This window comes from Ictidomys tridecemlineatus, chromosome 3 (assembly GCF_052094955.1).
Source record: "Ictidomys tridecemlineatus isolate mIctTri1 chromosome 3, mIctTri1.hap1, whole genome shotgun sequence".
Classification (NCBI taxonomy): domain Eukaryota; kingdom Metazoa; phylum Chordata; class Mammalia; order Rodentia; family Sciuridae; genus Ictidomys; species Ictidomys tridecemlineatus.
Genome location: NC_135479.1, coordinates 12,736,245 through 12,754,152, shown reverse-complemented (window position 1 = coordinate 12,754,152; position 17,908 = coordinate 12,736,245). Strand labels below are relative to the sequence as shown.

General features: G+C 42.8%; 1 protein-coding gene and 1 non-coding gene across 3 annotated transcripts in view; both read right to left on the bottom strand.

Annotated features, from left to right (window-relative positions):
* The window catches only part of Prkca (protein kinase C alpha), a 401,933-nt gene that overhangs the window by 310,365 nt on the left and 73,660 nt on the right, over window positions 1-17,908 (bottom strand). The gene's annotated exons all lie outside the window — the stretch shown is intronic.
* Trnag-gcc (transfer RNA glycine (anticodon GCC)) lies at window positions 13,754-13,826 on the bottom strand. Its single transcript has one exon. It is a non-coding gene; the product is annotated as a tRNA-Gly (tRNA).

The window sequence follows — 17,908 nt, the reverse complement described above, 5'->3', positions numbered from 1 at the left end:
ACCGTTGGCCTTTTTAGGATGGGAGACTCTGGAACCATCTACAGATGACTGTAAGAAGCCCACAGTTATAGGAGGTCTCACTCATCATCCACTTCACAGAGTTCCCGCTGTGTGCCAGGGATGTATTCAGAAATCCCAAAGAGCCATCAAGGATGCAGGAACATATGCACCCTGGGAGTACAGCTGGTTTGTCATTTACAGGAGCCAGACAAAGTCCCTGTCACCCAACTTTCCAGACACCAACTGACCCCAGGGCATTTAGAGCTGGGATGGGGTCAGAGAGCTTAAAACAGCTTTTCCTTGAATATCTACCACCAACTTAAGGAAATCTTTGATCTTGATGGAAACAAAGCAGAAAGTTCTAAGAATGCCCTCAGGAACCTGCCGGCTCATTTTAAAGCCCCTGCCCTAGGCCTGTGGTGTTTCTAAATGAGTAGATCTGGACTCACAGGGCTACCTCTGGGCCAAAAGTCAATTGCTGACAGCTGAGCAACTGTAGATAAACTGCCACTTTGCAGCAACCTCCTAATCTCTCCCGGATCACTGTGAAAATTACAAAGGGCATTCACAGCAGGTGTGGACCAACTCAAATCAACCCCAGGCCCATTTGATACAGACTGATCATCCTTAGGAGGCTCCTTGCTACCCTGCTATTTTCTAAATGAGCACCACACTAAAATTTAAATTAAATAACAGCATCTTTTATCCCAGTCCTGGTTAAAAATATAATATTGATGAATTTGAAGTCAGCAGAGATTATACAGACCTTACTATGAAATACACAGTTGTTTGAAGCTTTTTATTAAAATTAATAATTATAAAAGTAACCCAAACCCATTTTAGAAAATTAAGAAAATATGGAAGAGCATAACAACAACAAAATAACAAAACCACAAAATACATGGTTTTGTCATGTATTTTGTGGTTTTGTTATTTGTCATGTGTTATATCAGCACCTAGAGGCACTTTTTTTTTTTAGCATTTCAATACATTTGCTTCTTTTATTATCCTATTTTCTAATGCATCTACATGTGTTAATTTTAGAAGGAATACACAGACTCCAGGAGATCTTGCAGCACAAACAGTTAAGAACTCGTGGAAATAATTTTAAACTTTATTTGAAATATGTATCCAAAATTGGATTATTTTATACTATTTTATAACTTGCTTTTTTGATTTTTGCTTCAGAATATAAAACAACATAATCCCACATCATTAAACAGTGTTCTAGAAGACTATTATTTTTAACTGCCTCATTTTCTATTCATGAGATATTCCATAATTTTCCCATTTTCCTTGCACATTCAAACCAGGTATCCATAAGGGATTGGTACCAGGACCACTCATGGGTACCCTAATCTGCAGATGTTCAAGTACCTTTATAAAATGGCATAATATTTGCATATAACCTTATGTGCATTCTCCTGTAGACTTTAAATCATCTCTAGATTACTTATATAATATCAATTCTCCATTAATAGTATTATATTATGTTGTTGGGGAATAATCATGATGGGAAAAAGTCTGCACACACTCAGAATAGTCACAATTGTGGGTCTATTTCCTGACTCTCTTTGATCTGCAGTTGAGTGAACCTTGGATGCAAAACTACAGACACAGAAAGACAACTGTATCTGAAATCCAGGTTGTACTTAATCCTATAATTATTTTAAATAATAGACTTGGATGATGGAGACCTAGCCTGGATCCCTAAAGCACTGTAGCCTATGTCCGCATAGATTTTGTCCATTGAGGGTTTTTTTTTTTTTTAATGTTACTATTCTTTTCTTAAAAAAAATCTTTATTTTATTTATTTATTTATTAACCTTTATTTTATTTATTTATTTATTTTATGTGGTGCTGAGGATCCAACCCAGGCCCTCACATATGCTAGGCAAGTGCTCCACCACTGAGCTACAGCCCCAGTCCCTGTTCATCTGAGTGCCTTGTATGTACCAGGCTGGTGAAGAGTAGGAGGAGCTGCAGTTTTATGTAAGATGAATTAGAGTGCGTCCCAGGCCACCTAGAGGGCTCTGGTTGTTGGATTAAGTGCCATGGAAGCCCTACAGGACCCCACTGTGGGGAAGTTTGGGGCAGAGGATAGACGGGGTCTTCTCGGCATAGGCAGAATCACTCTGGTACAGTGTGCAGGAAAGGCTCTCGGGGGTGAGGACAAAAGCCAGGAGTGTCACAGGAAGCAAGGTGACCTCCAGGTTGCCCATCTGCTTCTCTGCCTGAGGCACTTGTTTTGTTGGTGTGCTTCCTTCAGGGTGTTTTGGGGTTTTTTTGGGGGGGAGGGGGAGGGGCATATTTAAATATATTTCCACTGTAGTCTATTTATAGATGTTTGTATCCTGTCATTTCCTTAACGTTAACATGTCATTAGTCTTTAAAAACACGTTTTCTAGTGGCTTCAGGGAGATCATGACATACTGAGCCACCTCTCAACGTTTAGAACAGTGCCCATTGTCCCTCGGCTACAGTATCTGCTTGAATCACCTGGGCACACATAAACAGAGCCAAGCAGAGTTGGTGGCAAAGGATCTGATAGTAGAACCTGAGAATCTAAAGTGGAATGCAAAAACACCCCTGATTATGAGAAGCAGCTTGTGACACTGTAATATCATAAGAAATACATAGTTGAAGTCTGTCCCCAGTTCCTGACAGAGAGCTCCTAAAACCTTTGTAAATGGGGATGTCATGAGAGTCTTTTGTTCTAATATTTGGCCTTTGACCCCAACTTCTGACACAGAGCTCCTAAATTCCCGAGAATCTTTTGGGCAATAGGAGCATCTTTTCTTCTGATGAGGCAACTCTGGGTGGGCTCCTAGCTAAGCCTCAGGAAGGAAGTCAGTTGCCAGGGAAACCACCACTGGGTTAGAGTGGGAAGTTTCAGCCCCCCTCTCTTATCTCCAAGCAGCAGTGGGGCAGAAGGTCAAGTTCATCACCAATAGTCAGCAGTGAAATCAATCATGTCTACATAATGAAGCCTCTGTGAAAACCCAGGACAGGCTTCAGAGAGCCTCCGGGACACGGACATGTGAGGTGCTGGGAAGGTGGCACCCCTAGTCACCAAAACATGGGGATTTTGCCACATGAGGAGCATGGTAGCACCATACTGCTTCCGACAAAACTTGCCCCTTGCACTTCTACATGTGGCTGCGTCTGTATCTTCCGTCATAACCTTGATAATAAACCAGTAATCAAAAGCATATCCTTGGGTTCCATGAGCCACTCTAGCAAACTAGTCAAACCACAGGAGGGGTTGTGGGGACTCCAATTTACAGTCAGTGGCCTGGAAGCACAGGTCACACCCTGTGGCATAAGACTGGCACTTGAAATGGGGGAGAGTTCCATAGGAGTGCACCCCCAAACCCGTGGGGTCTAAGGCTACCTCCTGGTGAATGATGCCAGAATGGAGCTGAATTAAAGGACCCCCATCTGGAGGCCTGCATGGGGCGGGGGTGGGGGGCACCAAGTGTCCGAACTCTGTTGAGTGGCACCCAAGAGTAGGAAAAGCACTTCAGTGTTTCCGGCCTCCCACAGCTGGTACCTGCTGGAGAACTGAGTGTTGATGAGATGAAATCCCCACAGGCTCTGTGACCAGAGGTGAAGCTTTCCAAATGAGATTAATAGTAGGAAAGACCTCTCTTACCTACAGCACACAGGGAAACGAGGCATATTTTCATGAAGTTATTAGCCCAAACTCAGAGTGCAAAATCTGGTATGAAGTAAGTGAGGAGTGCTCAGAAAAGTCACCAAGTCAGGACACCAGGCTGCAGACCTGACATTGCTCAGACAAGGAGTCCCTGTGGACACACACACACAGCAGACAGGTTGCTTCTGCTTCCTCGGGCAGCGCCCTCCAATTTCCAACAGTAGGGGCTCAGGCCAAATACTATCAGTCATTTTCCTTGAAGTGACAAGCTAACTTCATTTTAAAGAAAATGTCTGACTGAGGCCCAAGCTTGAATAACCACGACATCCATCAACTGCCCTAAGTGGAGGTGACAAGCCATGAGCAGGCAGATGGCAGCACAGGCACTACCGGGTGCTTCCACTTTGTTAAGAAGAATATTGGAAAATGTGCAACTCAAAATTCAAGATTTCATCAAATCACTAATTTTGACTGCTTCAACAGGGCCACCGGTAAGTGAAACTGACCTTCTTCTTTATTAGTGTGAGTGGCTGGTGGTAAAGACTGCGACAACCGTTAGTGACTATCCATGCCATTGCCTTGGTCACACCAAAGCACTCGCAGTTTTACTCACCAGTGCTTCTACGTCATCAGAGCAAATGCAACACAGGGAAAATGAAAAAAAAAATTCCTGGAGTTACTGTGAAAACAAGTCGGATCTCTGAAAAGGTCCTGTAGATGCACTGCCCCCACCAATATTGCTCATTTTAAAAGAAATATGGTTCTCAAATTAAAAAAAAAAAAATACTAATTCTGTGCAAAGTTTGGCTCAGCAAGAAGGGGCATCTATCTCTAAGCCAAAGCAGGAGAAAACCCTGGTCCTAAGCACACATTGGAGGAAGTTGTTTGCTGGTAAAGTTCAAGAGCTCAGCTACTCATAATGTCAATCAATCTAAATAAAATTTACACAACAGATTTTGGAAACCAGGAATAACAAGGTATCATTTTAAACTGATCTCAGAAACCAGGAATAACAACGTACGTATCATTTTTAAAGGCTAAAGAGCAGTCGATATTTATTTAGTGATTTTAGCAACTGTTTAGTTTACACATCCCTCCAACCAGGAAAACTAATACATTTGTACTATTTTCAGTGGCAAGCAATGAACTAGTTGTGTCTGAGTTTCTACTTGGGAGTTCACCAATGAGTTGCTGAATTATACTCTGAAATCCTTTTGCAATGTATAGATATCCATGATACCTTTTTTTTTAAAATATGAGGAATGTTTCTGTATCTCCAAATAATCATGGAGATATAAGTAGTTTTCAATAATAAAATACCCATTAAATTAAAGAGAAGAGCTAGGAATGTAGTTCAGTAGTAGAGCCTTGCCCTGGATTCGATCCCCAGCACTAGAATACACAAATAATGAATCCCAAGGCCAAAATCCATTAATATCTACAATCTTTTATGAAAGGGAGATGCTGCCCAGCTCTCATGTTCATTCCATCCTGGCACACAGGAAGGTACCAATAGGCACTTGTTGGTTGATGGAAGGGAGGGAAGGAGGGAGGGAGGGAGGGGATGTGGTAGGTAAGTAGGTCAGGATAGACCAGTCAGGCCTGTCAACAATGTCTAATTTCTTGAGGACTTGTGATTTTATCTATTTGAAAGGAACCAGAGAGCATCTCTCTACTACACAAATACAAACCTATTCACAAACACTGAATTTTTGAGATGCCAATTATTTCTAATATTCCCAGTAGCTATGAGAGAGTGAGAGAGTGCATGACCCAGAGCTATTAGAGCTATTCGGGCAAGAAGCATCTGCTCCCCTAAGTGCCCCTTCTCTAGAAAAATGAATAACCTTTGATTATAATTCACCAGGGAAATGAGCATTGTATACAGGACTCCAAGCTGAACAGGGTGTTAGCTGCATTACGTGCAATAGAGACAGCACGAGATTCACATGGTGCGCCTCGGTGGAGCATCCAGGATTTCAACAAGCTTGAAGGGAAAAGGAAGACGGGCCCTTGAGCCTTTTTTTTCCTTTTCCTTCTTTCACTCCCATCCCCACCCCACCCAAGGTGTGGCATCTTTCAAGGGTGAACCTCATGAGGCTTCTAAAACTCCTCCAACCATCATGCATAAGTAAAAACTTAACAGAAAAATAAGGTTAGGGGATATCTGACAAACACCATTCAATTAAAGTGATACATGTCCTACATACCAAAACCGATAAGTCCCCGATTTAATGCGTTTGTACTTGACCTTTGCTTTCTCTGCCCTCATCACTGCTGAAGGTAAAATGAAATGTATATTTTCACTAAAAACAGATGATGTAAGACTATAATCAGACTCTTGATAGACCCTATTGCCAATCATGTTATTAAAACTGGAGGCAGGTGGTGGGGAGCAAAATTAGGTAACAGATGATGCTTTTAGACATCCCTACCAGGAGGATCCCACAAACACACACACACAAAGCTATGAAGCCCAAGTTGGACTGTAAGTCACTGATGTGGGTGATGCCTATTACATGTATTCCCTCATTTTTACAAACTAGTTTTTAAAGTTCAATTTATGATAGTCAAATATTTGACAACCTCCGAACTAAAATAATGCCCTAAAATGTAGTGACTTGAATAAATTATACCACTACAAAGGTACTAATTAACCAACAATCAATGACATGTAGTCAACACAATCTCACAGCCAGAAGGTCTTTTTAAACTGAATAATCCATAATCAGGCTGAAATTCTTCTCCTTCCAAATATTTTTCTTTTTGCATAATTTCAGTTTATCTGCAAACAACATGTCACCGACCTATAGTTGCCTTTGACAGTCTATTTTGATTAGAGAATGTTTTCCAGGAAACCTTTATTATGCTGTATATCATCTATCTACCCAAAAGAGATACAGAAAGTGAATTAGTGTCAATACCAATTTTTATAATATGTAATTGAGTGTAACCTTCTAGGAGGCGTGGGTAGTTCTGACAACAAATTACAGAAATGCTCACATCCTCATCCAAACCCTTTCAAAAAGATGAATTTCAGCTTTTAAAGTAACAATGATTTTGAACTGCTCCTCTATTATCTAAAAAAAAAGTAAAAAAATGTACATTTACATTAAAGACAGACTTTAAATGGTGCTCAAGATGTTGTGATGTTGAAGAATGAACACCATAATCTTTGCCAAGTTAAGAAATTGTAATTCTGTCAATGCTCCACAAAATGTAGCATTTTAAAAAACTAATATGCTAATTTAACTATAAGGAAGAAGAACTCTACTTTTTGTTTCCCCGAAGAAATGCAAAACATTCTTCAGAGTAGCAGAATCGCATGAACTTCAAATGTGAATATGCAAACTAAGTGAAGTCTCCGTCTAGCACAATTCCTGGCATGTGTTTGGGTCCAAATAAATACAGGATAGATGGATAAAACAGAGGAATAAAAAGACAAATATCACAATCTATAAACATACCCCAACAGGATGCCCATTGGGTAATTAAAAATTAGTTGCACTGAATCTTTGCAAGGGTGCAAAGATATTCAAACCCAGGCTTTTGCTTTCAAAGCAATGATGGCTGTCTGGAGGTCACGCAGGAAGACTTCCATAAATGCAATCAGTTTCTTGAAATGAGATTTCCTGGAAATTAAGTGTCCTCTGCAAATGGAGAAGTTGCCAAGAATTCACAGTCTGTTAGCAGCAGATGTGAGCTCCTTCTCCAGGAGTGGCCAAGCCCTGCGCAGAGCTCCCGGCCCCTGTCATCAGACAGAGGACCCAGGGGATGGTAAAGGGGTGGAAAAGAGTAAAAGAAAATGACACTTTATTTTGACCTGTTACCAGGTTCCCACCATCCTAAGCAATGAGTCCAGATGACCTGGATGTTACTTTTTAAATTTGAAGATCCAACTGTCACTTTACTTCAGCCCAACAGAGTCACATCCACCAATATCTTTTTTATGACATTGAGAAACCCAGATGGGTTCTGCAATGCTTTCCGGAGCTGCCTGGGCCGTGTTTTCTGCCTCTCCACGAACTCCTGGCAAGAGAAGCTGCATGTTTTCCAGGCATGATAAAGCGATCATTAGCCACCTGGGAGCTGGTTTTATTTTGGATTCCAACCATATCCCTCGGTGACCCAGATGAGCCTTTTGTTCGTGGAAGGTTGTCAGCATCCATACCATGGAGATACTTTTACAAAGACCTTGAGGAATATCCAACCAAAACTTTCTTTTCAGAGCAACTCAGCAAAGAACCTAAACCCATAAAGAAATCACATTTTAAATTCAAAGTCATCTCTTTTGTTGTTGCTGTTCCCTTTCTCAATGGGAGACCTGCAGTCAAGATGAGCAAGAAATCCATGTACTGAAACCCAGAGGGAAATCTCTGTTATTCTGTTTTCTTAGACATTTTCTTAGACATCTGTAGCCAGAGTTTTTGGGTGTGTTTGGCAGTTGGCAATCCCATGATGGGCTGCTGCCAGCACCCGTCACTCAGCCCACAACATATGACAGAACAACCTCGGGCTGGCATTCCAGCCAGACAGCGGGCTGTAGAGGAGGAAGACACGTTCTCTATTTCTTTTCTCATGAAGAAGTAAGAATAATGTATTTCGCTCTTCCTCCCTGCCAACCCTAGGAATTGCATGTAGGAAGCCCCCAAAGCCCACTAATAGGAACAGAGCCACAGGAAACCTGCCAGAGTCCAGCCAAGCCTATTCTCCTACCAGTGCTTGCTTTTCCAAGTTAATATACATATATATGTGTGTGTGTATATATATATATATATACAGAAGAGCAGAGACAGCCACCTGCCAAGAACTTTCACCTTCTCCACTGGGGCACCAGTACCTATTGGGAAGGACTAATTTTACATATAAAGAAACAGGAATGGAATTATTGAATTCCAAGCCCTTGTAGAAAAAGGCTTGTCTACTAAGAACTTCTCATTTTAAAGCCAACTAAATCTTCAAATGTCTACTCTGTGAAATTCTAATGGCAATTACACAGAAGGTCGAGGGGTTTTTTTTCCCCCCTTTCCTCTTATTAATGAATACAAAGTAACAGAAAACTGATGCTGGAAGATGGAGCAATGCCACTAAATAAAGGGAGATGTTTTCCATGGGAAGTGACAGGGGGGATCCAATTCAGAAAGCATCAGAGGAGAGGGGCAGAGGCACATGGTAAATCCTAAGGAAGCAGGTAGCACTGCTGGTCTTGAGTCCTGGCTCAACAGTACCCTGTCTGTATAACCTACCACTTTAAGAAAACTAGGAGTGAGCAGCCATGGAGCCTAGGGAATGACAGTGTAGGGACAGCAGCTCTCCAGCTACGAACTCCTCAGAGCCCCCGTGCAGCTCTTCACTCCCAGGCCTCTTTGCAATCCCTGGCGTGCCTGGTGTATGCTCCCTGGAGAAATGAGCTAGGACCATCACATGGATCATGGCTGTTCTCTGCTCATCACAGAAAGGCAGGGACAGGCTGAAATCCCAGGAGAAGGGCTTTCAACCACACAATACGGCTTATGCAGTATTTGGGTGGTGACCACAAGATGAAGGGGTTCCAACAACTCTTGACCATTATTGTCACTAAGGACTTGCAACAAACTTGTGGCTAACTTCCTGCTGCCTGCAAACAATGACCTGCCAAAAATAAACAGATGAACAAGAACCAAACACAGACACGCACCAGGAATATTACACAACCACTCGTGGCACACTGGGCAGCACAGTGTATTATCAAAGAAAACTGCCCCCACCCTGGACCTCCCCAACCTATAGGAGACAAACAGAAAGCAGCTACCTTGCCAGGATTACATGAAAGCTGACCTCAGAATAGCCTCAGCAGAGGCTTTTCCAGCAAGACAAAGCAAAGACTGCCATCAAATATTTCCCAGGCATCTCCTAACACATCCTGTGTAGGATACTGTCACTTGGCCCAGAGATATTCATTTCTGTCCTTCTAGGAACCCTTCATGTGAGTGCTCAGAGACTGGAGAACTCAGGCTGAGGATCAGGGTAAACTAAAATCTGGTCTTTGACTTCAGCCTTGCTTCTTAAGACACAAAATGAACAGCCAGTTGACTCTGTTCCTCCAGTATTATGAAGGCTAGGTGGCTCGGGAAAATCTGCAGCAGTGCCTTAACCCATGGAGCATAAGCAAGGGACTCATCCCTGCAATATGTCTCCTTTCCCATTTGAATGACCAAAATGCAATGACATGAGTAAAAAGTAAAATAATGAGAGAATCTGCTAGATTCACTAAAAAGTAATGCTTACTTCCTCAAATTTATAATCCCCCATTTCTCCATGCATTCCATTTAAACCTCTGATTTCTTTTAAATAACATCATTATTGAAAACTAACATTATGCTTCGAAGCTCTATTACTTGAATTGTTCATAAATGGATTTACGGCTGCCGCTGAGTCCTCTGAAAGACTGTATTGTAGGCATCCGCCCTCCATCTCCCCAAGAGCATTCATAAAGAGATTCCTACACCTACATTTGCCCTCCTGCAGAAAGCTGGGTATTTATACCTGGAAAAACTTTCACTTAAATTGCTTTAATGGGTTCTAAGTAAAATACTACTCCCAATAATTTATTTTTCCATTTGATTGGCCAAGGATTTGAATTATAGCTCACAGGGTAAGTTCATAAACAGTGCTGGCATCTGGGTGCTATAATGCCACATGACTTTGGGATTTCCATTTGCCTGTTCCTGAAGCACTCTTAGACAATGCACAGCTGTGCTGGTGTTACACAGCAGTGAGTCCGTCTCTTTTAGGTATCTCCTCATCTCCCCAACAAATTCAGCATCAGGACTAGGATCTCCTTTGTAGGCTCAACTGACAGGTAGACATGTTTTAGAGGGTAGCACAAGCTTCTCAGGCTTTGAAAATTTCTGACATTACACCATATTGAAATGATTTCAGAATGTCTCCCAGGTATGAATTCTCTGCACATGTCATCAATAAATATGTAATGCATGCTACCGTGTAAGTAGCAAGACTGTTAATGTTTTAATCCTCCTCCCTTGGAGTAGGATAGCAGCAAAAATAAATAAATCTCAAACCACAGTATTTTAATATATGCCTATAGGTACCAGAACACTTGATGAAGTAGGCAAACCAAAGCTGGTCCTCACAGCCATTACGATGGCTGCTCCAACAAGAAAGAAATCAAGAAAATGACAAATATTGGCAAAGACATCAAGAAACTGAAACTCTGGTGCACTGTTGCTGACACTGTAAAATGTGTCAGATAGGAGGGAGCACAGAGGCTCCTGCAAACTAAACACGGAGCCATGAAATGATACGGCGGTGCCACTTCTGGGTACCTATGCAAAAGAACTGAAAGCCAGCTCTCGGGGAGGTAAGCTTTATGCCCACGTTCACAGCAACAAGATTCACAACAGCCAGGTCTTGGGAGAAACCAAGACACCACGGACAGAATGAGCAAAATACAGCCTATACATACAAAGGAATGTCGGTCAGCCTTAAAAAGAAAGGACATTTGGTCGCTGCTCCAGCATGGAGGAACCTGGAAGAGACCAGGCCAGTCACAAAGATACCTACTGTAGGATCCCACCTGCAAGAGACGGTTTTTAAAGTAGTCAGACTGATAGAAACAGAAAGTGGAGTGGGGGATGCTAAGGGCTGGAGGGGGAAATGGGAAGTTGTTGTTTCATGGGCGGAGAGTTTCAGTTTTGCAAGATGAAAAAAAAAGTTCCAGAGGCCAGTTTCACAAAACTCTGACTATATTTACCACCACTGAACTCTATGCTTAAAGATGGTTATGGTGGTAAGTTTTTATGTTAGATGCCATTTCTCAAAATAAATAAGTCAATAAATAAATAACTGAAAAATTTTAAGAAGAGCACCCAACATTTCATTGATTGCTTTAAAGAAATTATGATGGGGAGGGGTGGGATAAAACTCTTGATTCTTACAAAAATCATGACAATTCCACATGAAAATGCTATGCATCAAGGGGTCCATCAATGCTGTCCATCCTAGGTAACGGTAGCATCATTCCTGAGCTTTCCATAGCCAAACGGCCCGTAGATTCATCTCTAAATTGGATCTTCATCTACACAAGAAAATACAGAACCAGTAAAGCACAAAAATTGAGCATTAAATAAAATTAAGTCTCTGGAAAGAGAACAAGTTTGATTTTTAAAGTAAACATCATCATTCTGTCTGCCCAGTGCACTAAAATCTCTGGAAGCTTTTAACAGCAGCAGGACCCTAATTGCATAACCTTGTTTTCAATGAGTGGATGAAATTATGCTATAATTTTACTTATTACAAGAACGTACCAGGAGCATGATGCCACCCACCTCCCCATCATCCATCTGCCTCCCCTGTTGGCTAGTTAAGATGCCATGGCTCTCTGCCCACCCTGAGTACCTATGCTTACCCTCCACAGGGAGTACCCTCCCTCTGTGATTTACTTCCCATGGCCTGATTACACCACCTGACTTCCAGCTTCCAGTCCTGCAGAAGCTCAGGGAACTTCCCTCCCCCTCCTATCTCTCTCCACACCCACACCTCTTTCTCATTAGGATCAATTCCTATATGCACTTATCCTTCGCAGCCAATCTTCCAGGTCAATCCAACACTTTTCTCTGCTACAACAAACTCAAGTCCACTATCCACTTGGAAGAGGTGGCTGGGGTTGAAGACCACCGTACGACCATGACCTGACTTATTCCATTTCCCTCTGAGAGTAGGAGTCATCCTGCACGTGGCAGAGAGAGAGAAGCTCTGGGCTGGTTTCAGTCTGCTTCATTTCCCTCCCGTTCTCAAGGACTTTTGCACGTGGGCTCTAGAGCCAATTCAATTCCCAGCTTTGCCTATTCCTCGCCGTGTGACTCCATGGAAACTATCTAAACACTCGAAGCTTTAATGGCAGCATCAATACAATGCAGAAAATAACAGTACTTGCTATACAAGTTGGTGTTTGACATATTGTTTGACCCAAAATTTTTGCTTCTAGCAATTTCTACTATAATAACTAGATATTCACATAAAGTACTTAAGCGGAAGGATGTTCAAGCCAGCACTACTTCTAATCATGAAAAATGGGGAAGAGAGGGTACAACAGAGGGTCAACTAAAGTTTAAATAAATGACAAAACAAAGCCCAGTTTGGTGGCACATGCCTGTAGTCCTAGTTACTTGGGAGGCTTGAGCCCATACATTTGAGACCAGCCTGAGCAATAATAATAAGACCCCATGTCAGGAAAAAAAAATTATATATATAAATTTATATATATATATATATATCATAAGATAGAATATTCTATATCCATTGTACTATGCCTTATGGAAAAATATTTAAGAACATACTTGTACATGTAAAAAAGCAGGGTAAAACTATGTATTACTTTTACACAAGAAACAGGGGAAGGTGAATTTTTGAAAAGGTTCATCTTATATTTGCAAGCAGTTTCTGCCAGGCCCCATCCCAGAACCCTAATTTTCACATACACAAAACGCTCCAGTATTTTCCAAGACTTCTTTCATAAACCAAACTCTAAAGCAACCCCTGGATTTGCAGCTGATCCCAAAAAACTCAGATGGAAATTATTTTCATTCCATTCAACAAGTAGCGTTTCACCCAGCCAGGAGATTCCTAGTGGGTGGGAGAAGAACTATAGTTAGTAACCATAACCTTACGTTAAAAATTAATAGCTACCATATTCAACAAAACAGCAGTTTAAACCTGTATTGAAATCATGCTAAAAACAGCTCCACTCCTGTGCCAATTATCTCTCCCAGTGGGAGACTTTCAGGTTCAACTTGAAGTTGGTGGAGTTCCTTCCCATCATTATTAAGGAATGGAGTGGGGAAAGAAAGAATCTACAACAAACTATCCTGTACAGGAAAATTAGGTCCCTGATAGAATGTGACCCCCAGAAATCCCAAAACATCCTCTCAATGATTACAGCAGTCTCTCCACTGTTAGTTCTGATGGTCTCCACTTTTAGTTATGAATGATGAATGAAAGACCACAAATAAATGACCAGACCGACATTGGAGTGTCCCTCCCATGCAGCCGTTTCCACAGGTAGACTTCCATGTGTGCAGTAGTTTATTTATTAATTGAGGGTGCTGGGGATCAAGCCCAGGGCCTCGTGCATGGCAGACAAGCACTCTTCCAACTGAGTTACACCCTCAGCACAAAAGGAGCTGTTTTAGTCAGCTGAAATTGTGACAGAAACAATAATGTACCTTGGTGTAGGGGCATATCAGCAGTCAGCACAAAACAAAATTAGCAGTAGCATCGGCTCCTTGTACTCAATTGATAAAACTGACCACTTTGCCACCACCACCCACCCTCACTAAGCCTGCACTGTCCAAAAACCCCTAGTCAAGTGTGCCTATTGAGTACTTGAAATGCACCTACTCCAACGAGATTGCTCCAGGCAAAAGACACACGCCAAATTCAGGAAGATGGATGCCAAGAACATTAATGCAAACTATTTCCTTTTTATATTGATTACATATTATGATAACATTATGATACATTCAGTAACATTAAAATGTATTATTTAAATTAGCTTTCCTTGTTTCCTCTTGCTTTTTACAGTGTGGCTTCTTAAAAAAAAATGTATGATTCAATGCATGTGCCTTGCTGTTTCCCACTGTTACACCGTCACATTGTTCATTTTCTCTGAAGCAGGTGCGACCGACTGAAATGACCCTGTCTGCTTCTGGGGTTGTCTTACCCATCATGACTCTCCCCCTACCACCAACCGGAAGCCCCGTTAGAAGAGGGCTTGGTCACCCTGTGCACAGATAAATACTCGGCACCTACAGCCCAGCAGGTGTGCCTGGTGCCAGGCGGAGGTTATGAATGATGAATGAAAGACCACAAATAAATGACCAGACCGACATCAGTAATGCTCATGCCACACGGACTGCTTCCTTCCCCGCCTGATACTCGGCTTGTAAATCTTTCCTTGCAAATTTAGACTTTCTCCCCAACTGCCTCCACTTTCCCCTGCAGGTTCCAGGATGAGTGGGTGTTGAATGTGGGGAGCACAGGTCTCCTTTCTAGGCTGCTCCCTCACGGCCTCCCCAACTCAGCTGTCACTCTTGAACTGGCCCACGAAAATCCCCAAAATCCCCAAATGGCTTCTCTCACCTATGGTACCCAACATGCATGCGCTGCGGCTCCACCTGCCCTAATCAAGTGTTCACCTCTGCAGATGTCTGGCTGGCACTGGAGGGTCTCCTTTATTCAAAAAAGCCAACCCTACCCCCACCTGGGCCCATTGGTCAGGCCCAAGTTGGAAAGACCGGTCCAGAGAGCTCCGCAGGGCAGCTTCCCTAGCTCCCATGCTCGAGAGCTGGCCACCCACTGGAGCACAGCCCTGGGCTCAACCTGCACTCCACACAAACCCAGACTCAGGGACCCTAACCTCAAGCCAGTCCCTGCCTGGAAATGGTGGGCCCCTTCTGTCCATCAGAGCCACTCTCTAGCAAGCAGAGGTGTGTTTCTGTTTGGGTTTTAAATGTGTCTACTGAATTGAGACAAGTGCAAGTCTGGGGTGTGTGTGTGTGTGTGTGTGTGTGTAGGAGAAGCATGTCACTGAGGTAGCAAAGGCCAGTGTCTGACACACAGACAAGCCCAAGACCCAGAGGAGAAAAAATAACCGGAAGCCAGGGCTGCACCAAAATAGGGTCTCAGGGGTTGGGGTTGTGGCTCCGTGGTGCAGTGCTTGCCTAGCAGGTGTGAGGTACTGGGTTCAATTTCCAGCACCACATATAAATAAATAAAATAGAGGTCCATCGACAATTAATAATAATAATAATAAAAAAGATGAGGTCTCAGCCACTACCCTGCACAGCCCCCTTCTCCAGACCTGCCATACACTTCCTGGGGAAGTCACCTGTTAGAAGGCCGAGCAGAACCCCAGAGTGGTTCATCCTACTGGACTCAGGAGGAGATTATACAAGCCAAAACCAATGCCTGGATTTGCTCAGAGTGACCCCTGCCACTTTCCAGAGTGGTCCATGCTCTAAAAACTGATTTAAAATTTAGAATCACCTCTATCTGACGACACAAGCTATTATTTCTGCCCCAAACCAATATTTAATATTTGTTTTATATAACACTACTATTTAGCCAACAAAATGCTTAAGAGGCCTCAAAGTGTCTTTCTCTTGCTCATTGGTCCAAGGAGTGTGATATTTGCTTATATCATGTATACCTCTAGATACTGGAAAGTGTCCCTGTCCCCCAAATGCTTCAGCTGTTTTTAAATTTCCCAAAACCCTTCATTAGATGGTAGAAATAGCTAAAGTTCTGACTGCTTGGAATAGCCTACATTTCCTTTTATTTATGGATGCATAGAAATCTTAAGCATAATTACAAAATTAAGCCACAGCTATCATTAAGACGCAAAAGATGCAAAAGTTGGATCTGCTGGTCACCCCAAGTCACTGGGCCTTTATGAGCATTCTGTGGAGCAAGGAGACCCTGCTGACTAAACAGTTCCCTGGTCCGCACAGCCCCCTGCACATTAATAAACCTCCTCATGGATGCAAGCAAAATTAAAGGCACTTTTTCAATGACAGCCCCTGAGAGGCTGCGGAAATAATAAGTGTGGTTAGTACAAAACCACAGAGGGATCATAAAAGCAAAAGCTCCAAATATGGTTACACTGAATGAGGCCTCAAGAAGGTAGTAAGCTCTTTTTGAAAGACGGCACCTTTTCCCTGTTGCTGAAACTTTAGACACGGATCCTGTGAACTGGTGTCTGCCTGCGTGCTCAGCTCAGATGTTACCTTCTCTAAGAAGCCAAGTCTAATCCTCCAGTCTTTTGAAAAGTATCTTTCCTGGGCTCTGTGTTCCCAAAGCACTATGTTCCTCCATAACAACACTCTAAAGTGGCATGTCCTATTCCCTCCATAGGACTGCAGTAGTTAGGGGTGGAATACTCGCTTTCCGATGATTTGGCCAAAGAGGAGGGTATGTATATATATGCACATGAGCATGTGCGCATGTATGTGCACACACATGTGGGGTGAGAGGTGACAGGTGCACCAAGTTGACCTGTCACCAAGTTGACACCTGGCGGATCCTGACCAGGGAATGTGACTATTCGCTGCACTGTACTCTCAACTTTTCCACTGGTTTGAAAATTTTCAAAAGATAAACTTTTTTAAATGAAATAACATAAGTCGGTGCTCAATTACTAATGGTTCAATAACTGGGTTGTTTGTCCTCCTAGTGATTGACATGCTCTTCCTACCACAGCTCATTCCAGAACTCGCACCACACAGGTGACTGACACAGACTGATGGAGCGGGAGGTAGAAAACACCTGGAGGCCCTCATCAGTGTTTTTAATTTGAAGATGAGTCGACTTGAGGTTTCAAGCAGGAAATCCCTTTTTGCTCCAGACAGAGATCCCACCATTAGTCCTCAGGAGAGCTGGATTTCATCTCTGAGGCACTTGGGGTGGCCAAGTTCCTGTGCCACCCACACCTTGGCATACTCATGGCCCCCTGGGACTGGCTTCTGCCTTGTCTGACTGGTTCCTGCAGTGGAGGTGAGGCCAGCCTCCCCTGTTCCTCCCGTTTCGAGGCTGGGCAGTGCAGCTGCCTACCTGCCTCCTCCTGCTCAGCCTCCTCAGAGAGAATGAGCTCCCGGAGGCTTGGCATATGGCACTTGAAGTCTCAATCGTGGGAGAAGCCCACAGAGGTCTCTGAGAAGCTCCTTTTGGGGCACCCCCCCCCCCACAGCAGTCATCTGAACAAGATGTGGCTGAGGTTCTGCTCAGGACGGAAAGGGAGATGCCTCACTATCATCAACTTGATGATCACAGGAAAATTCCTCTCCACCACCTCAAAAATCACTGCAGATGATGTTGATGATATGGGGGGGGGGGGACATCTATGGAAACGATGTGGCCTCTCTTTATTTTTAGATAAAAAGTATTCCTTTAAAGAAACAGAAAGCTGAGTGGGAGCCGGAGCTATGTTCTTCCTTTCTGTCCTCCTATTTGGCTGTTGGCTCAGGGATATATTTTCCTTTAGAAAATTATTTCATACAACCTAATTTTGGCTATTGTGGTCCAAGAAGACTAAGAATACAAAACTACTAACTTGAGCATTTATATTATTATAAGCATCCCAGAATACAAGAAAAAAATATATATCTTATAATATGATCCACCCTCCATGATTTATGTTGTTCCAAGTGGATAAGCCAGCACTTGTTGCATTTTACATGGGTAAATTCCTAATCC